Source organism: Diceros bicornis, chromosome 15 (assembly GCF_020826845.1).
Source record: "Diceros bicornis minor isolate mBicDic1 chromosome 15, mDicBic1.mat.cur, whole genome shotgun sequence".
Taxonomy (NCBI): Eukaryota; Metazoa; Chordata; class Mammalia; order Perissodactyla; family Rhinocerotidae; genus Diceros; species Diceros bicornis.
Window position 1 is genome coordinate 62,030,798 of NC_080754.1, and position 12,173 is coordinate 62,042,970.

A 12,173-nucleotide genomic window follows, 5' to 3' on the forward strand; every position below is an offset into this window, starting at 1 on the left:
CCGGAAACGCTCCTCTTTTGGTCAGCTGTCCTCCTGCGTTTGCTCTGACTTCTCCGCTCCTTTGATCCTGGGAGCCCGCCTTGATCTCTGCCATCAGGACTGTGGCTGAGCAAATGCAACTTGTACCTGGGTTACCACGGGCTCCCAGATGCTCTGTGACTAGAAGGATCTGGCGGTTCCGGGGAAAGGTAGCTCTGCCCATAGAGGTGAGGCCTGGAGCGGATCCTGACAGCATCCTGCGGGGAGCAGGGCACGGCCCACGCCTCCTGGAGAGGCTGACCCTGCGGACTCGCGGGAGGGGCGCCTTTCCCACTTCCTCCTGGGCCCCCGAGGAAGTTGGCCCCGGACAGGGCAAGGGGTTTGGCTTCCCTCTGGCCTGGCGCCTTCCTGAGGGCTTCTGGAATTCAGCTATTTCAGCGAGTCCCTTTCTGTGGACTTCTACACTGAAGGTGCCAGGACAGTGAACTGAAGGGACTTGACGTGAAAGACCCCCTCGCAGATACTTCTGTTTGATGTTGCAGGGTGTTAAGTTTTAAAGACCTGAATGACGCTTGTCATTTATAGTCTTATTGGAAGTTTACAGTGGTTTGTTCTGAGTCTCATGTTGTTCCCGTCTATCAAAAGAACTGGTAATATTGGAGTATTTCCAGAGGTCAGCCACTGAGCTTTCTGGACAGTTTCTTTTAGAGCTTGTGTCCCCAAAATTTGGTTACTGTGTCTGAAAATGAGGCAGGCTGCTCTTGGCATTCATAATGGTCTAACGTGGTAGGGGGCCAAGGAGGTGGGAATTGGGGGGGAGGTGTTTGGGAGATGGGCTCAGAAAGCATGGAGAAAGTTTAGAAGGTCATGTTACTTAGAAGTTCCTGAGGAGCTAGTATTCACCCAGGTCCTGGTCCACAGCAGCCTCAGGTGGGTTAGATGACCGCAGATGGAGCAGAGAGCCCTGTGGAGTGACCACCCCCACCCCCATGTGCTCAGTTCCATCTCAATAGAAATCTTACCTTAATGAGAAGAAAGGAATATTCAGTATGTTGCTCAGTATCTTCCAGGGGCTGGTTGTGTCTTAAAGGGAGCCGTTTTACCCCTGATAGTGGAAGTACAGTAGGAACACAGACCTACAGCTTTTGAGTCTGACCCCCTCTTAGAGCTGGTCACCCATCCTCAGCTGCTTGAGCCACAGCTGGCGCCAGACGCCATGCTGAGTGTCTGGGAAGCTCTGCTGGCTGACACCTGGCCTGGCTTGTAAATGGGGGACCAACCATCCCATTTTTAGCACCAAAATCCTGCATCCCCAGCACAGCAGGACGGTTGGTCAGCTGTGAGCTTCTAGGAGCTGTTTCTGGGGCTTTCTGAAGCCTGTCCTGTGGTCTTGATGCCATCCTGTGCCATGTGTCTGAGCATCTGTATGCCTTGAGCATATGTAGGAGGAGTTCCTCACCTTCCTTATCTGCCCTGCAGACTGTAAGCTCCTTAAGGGTAGGCAATGGGTCCTGCATCTTTCCATTCCAGTAATAACTTGCAATTAGAAGGTGTTCCTTCAATCGTTACTCGGGTTTTAAATGTGGAAGTCAATACAGGTCTGGATATTTGCAAAAACACTTGTTTTGCTTTTATAGTAGATCATTTTAGGAAAAGACGTTTAATTATGTCTTTCTAATTACTGTGTCATTTGTCCTGCAGGTTCCCCCCAAAGACCTCAAAACGGCTCATCCAGTGGGTAAAAGCTGTTCAGAGGGATAACTGGACCCCCACTAAGTATTCTTTCCTCTGTAGTGAACATTTTGCCAAAGACAGCTTCTCCAAAAGGCTGGAGGATCAGCACTGCCTGCTCAAGTCCATGGCCGTGCCCTCCATCTTTTACCTGATGCCACACCAGGAGAAAGGACACCAGAAAGGCCTTGGGGGGCCTTGGGGGGCCTGAGGGGACATTCGAGTGAAGCAGAAGAGAAGGGAGCTGCAGGTTCATCGTCGTCCTCAGGTGAAAACCTGATGGACAAGCCAGAGTGCTACAAGTTGAAGCGAGCCGCTCTGCAGGGTGAAACTGCACCGAGGGCCACCCAGGAGGCGCCGGTCAGGAGAGGGCACAGCACTCTCTGGAAGGAACTCAGGAGATGGTGTGGCCATCACAGCCTCAGGCAGCCAGGGAGAAGCAAACACCTCTACTGTGGATCTTGGCGATGAGCTCACCACCTCCCCCTATGGGGCCAGCTAGATAAGAGTGGGGTTTCCTCAGATGACTTTCTCTCCCACCCCCAGGATCTGGGGCATGCAAATTTATCGGCTTGCTTCCTTCCTAACAGAATTTTCTTCTCCAAACACAATCCGGAGAGGTGCATCCCCAAGAGCCTGTCGAAAGAAAGAGGTTGGAGAGATACGTGGAGCCTGGTTGCAGGGGGACCAGCCTGGGGCCAGACAAGGGCTTGGCCCAGAGCCGCCAGACTTTATCACTCAGACTGATGCCTCAGAAGCCCCCTAGAGCCCCTCTGTCCCTCTGACACGTCAGCCCGACGCCAGCTGTGGAATCTGCAGAGTGAGCCCAGTGATGCAGCCCCATGTCCATCACCACGGTCATCCTGTCAGCGTCGGGGACCTGCAGACTCCTGACTCGCCGCACTCCTACTGCTTCTGCTCTGGGCAGAACAAGAGCCAGGGGTGCTGCCTGCAGGGGCAGGTGGCAAAGAATGGAGAGCCGAAGACCCTGCGGCAGAGGGTCAGTGCTCAGACAGCAGGCGTCCAAGCTACAGGAGAAGCTGGACGAGCTGAAGACAGTGAGCTTCCCCTCCCTGAGCAGCCTGCTGTCCCCCTGCCAGGGTCAGTACCAGAGCCTGGCGGCTCGCCCCGCCCGGTCACTATGAGGGGTTTCTTGCTATGTGGCTGAGGGCCCCTGAGCACTTCTGTGTGTCACATCCTCCCTGCTCTCTTGGGAGAAGGCTCTGATAGTAGCCGTGCCTTGTAGACAGGGAGCCCAGGCTGGAGAGCTTACCTCCCTCGTTCCAGGGCACTCGAGAGGCATCTGTAGCTGTCGCGGTCTAGCTGGTGGGAAAGGAGGCATTTCAGGTCAGCTGGGAAAGCCAGAACTACCCAGTGAGTGGTGCCTGGACAGTTGGTTTTCCACTTGATCGGGGGAAAGTCAGCTCTATCGCATACCGCACACAACATAAACTCCAAATGAGTTAGGATCTAAATGTCAAATAAAATAGACACAGTAAACTATTAGAAAAGTTTCAGGAGAGTCTTAAAGTCATGAGGAGGTTCTTTCCATTCGTGTTTTAATGAACATCCTCAAAGTTAAGTCTTTTTGAACATTAATAATAATTTCTTTCAAATTTTAAATGTGTTCAAGTAGAATACATTCTCTTTTGTAAAAATTAAAACGCTGCAGAAATATGTTTCCCCATTACAGAAGTGGGGAAAATCCCCCCACTTTTATTCCAACTTTTATTCCTTGTTGCTAGTAAAATTTGGCGTGTTATCTCTTAGATCATTTTCTATGCGCTTACATATTTTTTTATGGCTATGTTTCTGCTTTTCTTCATATTTTACTGTTTAGTGCTTGCAAAAATTGGTTTCTAGATCTTCTTTACATATTGAGGATAGTATCTTTTGCCTGTTATCTATACATGGAAAACATTTCCCTACCACGTTGTTCATTGGATCTGGGTCAATGTTTGTCTTGTAGGATGTAAGTAACACTTCAGGTGGAAAAGGCTCTTGTGTGACAGGCTGCTCAGGACCTTCTGGGCCTCCAGGTCAACCATTAGCACAGCCCAAAATAGAAACAAAAACCAAAACCCATCCTGTGTGTTTCCAAATGCACCCTGAGGGAAGAACAGCTCCAGGTGAGGACCACTGATGTCCTGGTCAATTGTCCACTATATTCCCCCATCGTGTTACAGCTTTTTTGCGGTTTCTCATACCTGACGTTACTTCTGGGTACCTTCCTCTGTTCCTATTGGTCAGACTTCCCAACGTTTGTCACTATTACAGGTCCTTCCCGACAGCCAGCCCTTTACTCCATTGATCAGGTCTTCACTGTTGTTTCTACCTCATGAATCCTCACTTCTTTCTGCTTTTTTCTCCTGGAGGGAAGTGCTTAGCTTCTTCGTGTGCAGTTTCTATTTCCTGATCCCTGCAGTCAAGGCTGTGTCCCTTCTCCTGTCCCTTTCGCCTCACACCATGGATGTGCCGTGTGCTGCCCTCATTTCTGTTCATTTCTAAATAGTTTGTAATTTCAGTCGACTCCCTCTTTCACCTGAGTTATTTAGAAGAATGTGGAGAAATTTTCAAGTTTGATAGATTGGGGGAGGGGAGCTAATTGTTTTGTAATTGTTCTTTAATTTTATTGCTTTAAGCTCCTATAACATGGTCACTTAAAGATATCTGCTTTTTAGAATCTTTTGATATTTCGTTGTGGCTTAATACACCATCCATTCTGGTGACTGTTTCATTGTGGTTGAGAAGAATGTATCCTCTCCAGCAGTTCCTTACACTGCTCTCCCTCAGGCTGAGGCTGGATCTGGCTTATTTGTGTGAGTGAGCAGATCTGTCTCCTAACTCACTGTATCACTCCCTCTGTTGATTTCTAAGAGAGGAAAGGTAGGTCTCCCTGTGATTCTGGAGGTGCCTGTGTCTTCCTGTTTGTGTGTCTAGTTTTGCTTTATGTTTCAAGACCATGTTGTTGGATGCATAAGTGTTCCTGACTATTATCAACACAGAAAACCCCTTTTTGTCCCATTGACACTCTTTTCTTTATCTCCTTATTTTCAACAAAATCCCTTTATCTTATAGCTATATTTGAACTCGATCTGAGAGCTTCTGTCTTTTTATAGAGTAATTTAATCCGTTTGCAATTATGATTGTTGATACGTTGGTATTTTGGCCTTCCAGTTTATTTTATTTTTAATTTGTTAGGCTTTCTCATTGTTTCTTTTTCTGTTCTCCTAGTGGATGTCTTTCAGCTTTTAAAAATAACCATTTAAGCCTGTCTTTCTGTAAATGCTTAGTGTTGATCAGTTCCTGTGTTGTACACTGCCAGCCCCTCACCCTCACTCCCCAGGTGGAGACTGTCTGTGATCTTAGTTCTATATTCTTCTTTTCCCCCTCAATCAGCCACAATTAGATGTAAATATGCATTCTATTGGTTACTTTATTCACCACTATTTTTTTTTAAATTTTTTGTTTATTGCAGTTAACATTGGTTTATAACATTGTAAAAATTTCAGGTGTACATCATTATAATTCTAAATCTGCATAGATTACATCATGTTCACCACCCAAATACTAATTACAACCCATCACCACACACATGTACTGAATTATCCCTTTCACCCTCCTCCCTCCCCGCTTCCCCTCTGGTAACCACCAATCCAATCTCTGTCTCTATGTGTTTGTTTATTGTTGTTATTATCTACTACTTAATGAAGGAAATCATACGGTATTTGACCTTCTCCCTCTGACTTATTTCACTTTGCATAATACCCTCTATTTATTGTATCCAGTGTTTCCTCTTTTTCATAAATACTTAATGACCTTTTTGGAACTCGAATGACAGTAAAATTTTGAGAGGAATCGAGTTTGAGATACTCCTTAGGTGCTGATGCCAGAGAGCCAGCTCCCAAGCTCTTCAAGTTGCCTCTGTGTGTCTACAGAGTGCGGGATGCTGAGTGGTGTTTACAGCCATGGAACTGAATGAGGTTTCCTGGAGAAACTGTGTGTCTGGAGAAGTGCTGGGGCCTAGCCTAGGGGCAGGCAGTGTTCGTAGAGGTGCAGCTGAAGAGGGTCCAGGAAAGGAGACTGAAAAGACAGAGCATGGGGTCATGGGAGCCAGGAGGGGAAAAGGGTATTGCAGAAAGGAGATCCTCAGCTGAGCTGGATACATCTCTGATCAGAATGGAGAAAAGATGGCTGGACTTGGCCACATGGAGTCACTGGTGACTGCAGTCCCCTTGGAGTGGTGGCAGTGGTGCTGGGTCTAGAGTGGGTGAACGGGGGCTTTAGGGGGTGGTGCTGGAGATAAGGCACTTTGTTTAGGAGATTTAGCCCTGAAAGGGAGTTGGAAAATTGGACAGTAGCCAAAAGGGAACATGGCTTCAAGGGAGAGTTTCATGTGAATGGTGGAGACAAGGGAGCAGGTGTCTGAGCTGTGGGTGGGCCAGGATGGAGAGGAGGAGCTGTGAGGGCCAGGGAGGAGGGTGCTGAGCCCTGGGGAGGTGCAGGGCTGGGTTTTCCCCCCTAGGGAGCGGGCAGAGAGCAAAGGGACAGATGCTGAGCTGGTGGAAAGGCGTACCTGTGCCTCTGCTCCTGTGTTCCCCGGAGTGTGAGGCTGGTCACTGGCTGGGAGTGGAGGGGCGATGCAGCAGGTGTTAGGAGAGCAGCAGTGGGAGCAGTAGGAGGGAGAGAGGACACCCTGGCTTGGTCTACAAGGCTCACCCAGAGCCCCCACTGGGCTCTGTGGTCTCCACCTGTTGGCTCTCTTTGATGTCTTCCTCAAGGTGTCTGCTCTCTTGATGGTTCCCAGTGCTGTTATGAATTCATTCATCAGTCAAGGAATCTTCTGGACATTTTTAGGGATTTTATGTTGAACAGGCTATACACATATTTCTTCAGTCCGTTACCTTTAATCAATCGCTTTACTTTTGGACAGATTCCCTACCACAGAGCTGCGGGGCCAGTGCGCCTGCGGGTTCTAGGGTTTGGGAGGTTTGCCCTCCGGAAAGCCGGTGCTGATGGGCATTCTCACAGGACACGGTGTTCTCTCCCTGAGCCCGCTGTGACTCCAGGTGTCATGTTGTTTTAAACACGGGCCATTTCTAGCAGGGTCCATTGTTGGCATTCCTGTGGACCAGTGAGGATGAACATTTTTCCGGGTTCAGTATCTCCTTGTCGCTTCCCCACCACGCCGCCCCCCACCTTGCTTCCCGAGCTCTGAACCTTCCTGATGTAACCAGGACGTTCACTCTATCCAGTGTGAATCCATATTCTCTCAGTGGACTCAGCGAATACTTGCTTCAAGCATCTGTTTTCTTCTCGTTTCTTCATTGTACATACGATTCTTGAGTTAATCTGGAGTTTTAAAAACGTTTTATTGTGGAAAATCTTGAACATACTCAATTGAGTAGAAAAGTATAATAAGCGCATGTCCCTATCCTCCCGCTTCAACATTTATCAGTATTCTGAGATTCTTGTTTCTTCTATATTTCTACCCAATCCCTACCTTCCATTGATTATTTGTTAATTAATAGAGTGATTTTTAAGGAAAGGTTTACATTGACAGAAAAATGCAGCAGATAGTACAGAGAATTTCTTCCTCCTCCCCACACAGTCGCCCCTGTTATTAACATCTTGCATTACCACTTGTGTTAGCATGGTTCATGCATCACAAGCGGTGAACCAACATCGATACGTTGCTATTATCGAAGTCCATAGTTTACAGTACGGTTCACTGTCTGTACTTGGATTTTGACAAATGCATGATCTCCTGGATTCACCATTACAGTATCCTACGGAATAGTTGGATGGCCCTAAAAATCCCTGTGCTCTGTCTGTTCTTTTCTTCCTTCCCAACCCCAGGCAACCACTCATCGTTATATTGTTTCTATAGTTTTGCCTTGTCTAGAATGGCATATATTTGGAATATGTGGATACTATAGAATAGAGTATGTAGCCTTTTCAGGTTGGCTTCTTTCACGTAGCAATATCTATTTAAGCTTCCTCTATGTCTTTTTGTGGCTTGATAACTCATTTCTTTTCTTTTTTTTTAATATTGACTTAAAATACACATAGCAAAAAATGTACCTTGTAATCAGTTTTTAAGTATAAACTTCAGTGGTATTCAATACATTCACATTGTTGTGCAGCCATCACCACCATCCATCCCCATCACCCTTGTAGATCTGAAACTCTCTACCTATTAAACAATAACTCTCCCTTCACCCCTGCTCCCAGACCTTGGCAGCCACCATTCTGCTTTCTTACTTTATGATTCTGACTCCTCTAAGAACCTCATATAAGTGGAATCATACAGTATTTGTCTTTTTGTGACTTGCTTATTTCACTTAGCACAATGTCCTCGAGTTTGATCCATGTTGTAGCATATTGCAGAATTTGATTCCTTTTTAAGGCTGAATAGTATTCCTTTGTATATATATATACCACATTTTGTTTATCCCTTCATCCGTTGATGGACACTTGGGTTGCTTCCATGTTTTAGCTGTTGTAAATAATGCTGCTTTGAACATGGGTGTCCAGATATCTCTTTGAGACCCTGCTTTTCTTTTGGATATGTACTCAGAAGTGGAATTGCTGGGTCATATGGTCATTCAATGTTTAATTTTTTGAGGAACTTTCATTCTGTTTTCCATAGTGCCTGCACCATTTTACATTTTACATTAATGATGTACAAGGGTTCCGATTTCTCTGCCTCCTCCCAGCACTTGTTGTTTTCTTTTTTTTTTGCATAACGGCTATCTTAATGGCTGGGAGGTGTTATCTTATTGTAATTTTGATTTGCATTTCCCTAATGATTAGTGATATTGAGCATGTTTTCATGTGCTTATTGGCCATGTGTACATCTATTTTGGAGAAACGTCTATTCAAGTCCTTTGCTGATTTTTGAATCGGCTTTTTTGTTGTTGTTGTTTAGGTTTAGGAGTTCTCTTTATATTCTGGATATCAATCTCTTATCAAAAATTTGATTTTCAAATACTTTTCGCCATTCTTTGGGATGCCTTTTTACTCTGTGGATAGTGCCTTTCGATGTACAAATTTTAAAAATGTTCATAAAGTCCCATTTTTGTGTTTTTTCTTTTGCTACCTGTGCTTTTATTGTCATATCCAAGAAATCATTGCCAAGTCCAGTGTCGTAACAGTTTTGTCCAGTGTTTGCTTCTAAGCGTTTTATTGTTTTAGGCCTTACATTTAGGTCATTGATCCATTTTGAGTTAATTTTTGTATATGGTGTTGGCTGAGGGTCCAACTTCACTCTTTTGCAGATTTATATCCAGTCTTCCCAGCACCATTTGTTGAAAAGACTGTCCTTTCTCCATTGAATGGTCTTGGTACCCTTGTCAAAAATCATTTGACCATGTATGTGGGGGTTTATTTCTGGGCTCTCTATTGGTGTATATATCTGTCTTTATGCCAAGACCACACGGTTTTGATTACTGTAGCTTTGCAGTAAGTTTTGAAATGAGGAAGTGCGAGTCTTTCAGTTTTGTTCGTTTTCAGGATTGTTTTGGCTATTCCAGGTCCCTTGTGGTTCCATATGAATTTTAGGATGGGTTTTTCTATTTCTGCAGAAAAATCATTGGGATTTTGATAGGGCTTAAATTGAATCTGCAGATTGCTCTGGGTAATATTGCCACTTTAACAATCTTTCCAATCCACGAGCACACAATGTATTTCCATTTGTGTAAATCTTTAATTTCTTTCTGAAATATTTTGGGGCTTTTATTGTGCAAATCTTTCACCTTCTTGGTTAAGTTAATTCATAAGTATTTTTTTATGCTATCGTAAAGAGTTGTTTTTGTAATTTCCTTTTCAGATAGTTCATAGAGATTGTGTTGTGTATAGAAATGCAACTTATTTTGAGTGTTGACTTTGTATCTTGCTACTTTGCTGAATTCATGTATTAGCTCTAACCTTTTTTGTGGAGTGTTTAGGATTTTCTACATATGAAATCATATCATCTGCAAACAGAGATAATTTTGCTTCTTCCTCTCCAGTTTGGAAGCCTTTTCTTTCCTTTGCTTGCCTAATGGCTCTGGCTGGAACTTCCAGTACTGTGTGGAACAGAAGTGGTGAAAGCGGGCATCTTTCCTAGTTTGTGGTCTTAGAGGAAGGGCTTTCAGTCTTCCAGTATCAAGTATTATATTTGTTGTGGGTGTTTCATGTGACTTTTTTTCATGGTGAGGTAGTTTACTCCTATTCCTCCTTAATCGAGTGTGTTATCACGAGAGGATGTATAATTTTGTCAAGCGGTTTTTTTTGCTTCCTTTTGTTGAAGTGGCATATCACATTGATTGATTTTTGTATGTTGAACAATCCTTGCATTCCAGGAATGAAACCCACTTGGTCAAGGTGTGTAATCCTTTTAATACTCTGCTGAATTAAGTTTGCTAGTATTTTGTCGAGGATTTTTGCATCAATGTTCATAAGGAATATTGGCCTGTAGTTTTCTTTTCTTGCGGTGTTTTTTTTCTGGCTTTGGTCTCAGGGTTATGTTGGCCTCATAGAATGAGTTAGGAAGTGTTTCCTCCTCTTCATGTTTTTGGAAAGGTTGGAGAATAACTGATATTAGGTATGTTTGGTAGAATTCACCAGTGAAGCCATCAGGTCCTGGCCTTTTCTTTGCCAGGAGATTTTTGATTACTGATTCAGTCTCCTTACTAGTTATAGGTTTATTCAGATTTTCTATTCCTTTGTGATTTAGTCTTGGTAGATTTGTGTTTCTAGGAACTTGTCCATTTCATCTAGGTTATCCAATTTTTGGGTGTACGATTGTTCATAGTACTCTTTTATAATCTTTTTTGGTTCTGTAGAATTGGTAGTAATGTCTCCACTTTTATTTCTGTTTTTAGTCATTTGATTCTTCTTTTCTTAGTCCATCTAGCTTAATGTTTGTCAGTGGTTTCATCTTTTCAAAGATGTTTGGCCTATTTTTTAATTGGGTTGTTGATTTTCTTGTTGAGTGTTATGAGTTCTTTGTGTTTTTTGGGTATAAGTCCTTTCTTGCATTAATTCACTACCTATAATAACATCACAGTCCATTTTACCTGTTAAATGTATGATAATGTATGAAATAGAAATGGTAGGAAAAAATTAAACAGGGGTCAGCAACATGGATTTTTCCAAAACTAGGGACCAAAGAAGATGTGTTGCCTGCTGGGCCCAAGGAGGAGCTGGGGAGGATGACGGGTACAGCCTTTTTTTTTTTTGTAAAAATTTTCTCTGAGTCTTTCTTCCTGGCCTGTCTTTTTATTCTCTTAAGAGTGTCTTTAGCAGAACAGAAATTTTAAAGTTTAATTAAGTCCAACTTACCAATTGTTTCCTACATGGATTGACTTTTGGTGTTGTATCTAAAATCTCATTGCCAAATCCAGGGTCATAGAGATTTTACCCTATGTTTTTCTAAGGTGTTTTGTACTTCTGCACTTTATATTAGGTCTGTGGTTGATTTTGAGTCAGTTTTTGTGAAAGATGTAAGGTCTGTGTCTAGATTCCTTTTTGTTGTTGTTGTTGTATAGTCATCCAGTTGTTCCAGCACCGTTTGTTGAATGGACTATTCTTTCTCTATTGTATTGCCTTTGCTCCTTTGTCAAAAATTAGTTTCCTTATTTGTGTGGGTCTATTTCTGGACTCTCTGTTGTTTTCCATTGATCTATGTATTTATTCTTTTGTCAATACCAAGCTGTATTGATTATTGTAGCTTTTTAGTAAGTCTAACTAGGATACTGTGGGTTCTCCATCTTTGTTCTTTTCCATGAATATTATGGTGACTGTTCTGGGTCTTTTTCCTCTCCATACAAACTTTAGAATCAGTTTGTGGACATGCGCAAAATGACTTACTGTGATTGTGGTTGGTATTGTGTTGAACCTATAGATCAAGTTGGGAAGAATTGACATCTTAACAATATTAAGTCTTACAGTCCATGAACATGGAGTATTTCCATCCATTTATTTAGACCTTTTATTTCTTTCATCAGAGTTTTATCGTTTTTTTCATCAAAATCGTTTATATATTTTGTTATAGTTATTAATATATTTAATATTTTACAGTAAATAAATATTATTTAAATATTTCTCTCTTTTTTTGGTGCAAGTTTGAATGTTATTGTGTCTTTAATTTCAAATTCCAATTGTTTATTTCTGGTATATAGGAAAACAATTGATATTTGTATGTTAACCTTGTATCCTGCAACTTTGCTGTAATTGCTTATTAATTCCATGAGGTTGTTTGTGGATTCTCTGGGATTTTCTGCATAGAAAGTCACATCATCTGCAAACCAAGACAGTTTTTCTTCCTCTTTCAATCTTATAATTTTTTCCCTTTTTTTCCTCTTCTTGCATCAACTAGGACTTCCAGTACAGTGTTTGATATGAGTGGTGAGAGGGGCATCCTTGCATCCTAGTTCCTGCTCTCAGGAGGAAAACTTTGAGTTTCTCACCATTAAGTA

At 43.0% G+C, this 12,173-nt stretch overlaps 1 pseudogene; it reads left to right on the forward strand.

Moving 5' to 3' along the window:
* The window catches only part of LOC131414629 (peroxynitrite isomerase THAP4-like), a 48,309-nt pseudogene extending 45,414 nt beyond the window's left edge, over positions 1-2,895 (forward strand).
* Positions 2,896-12,173: the final 9,278 nt, after the last annotated feature.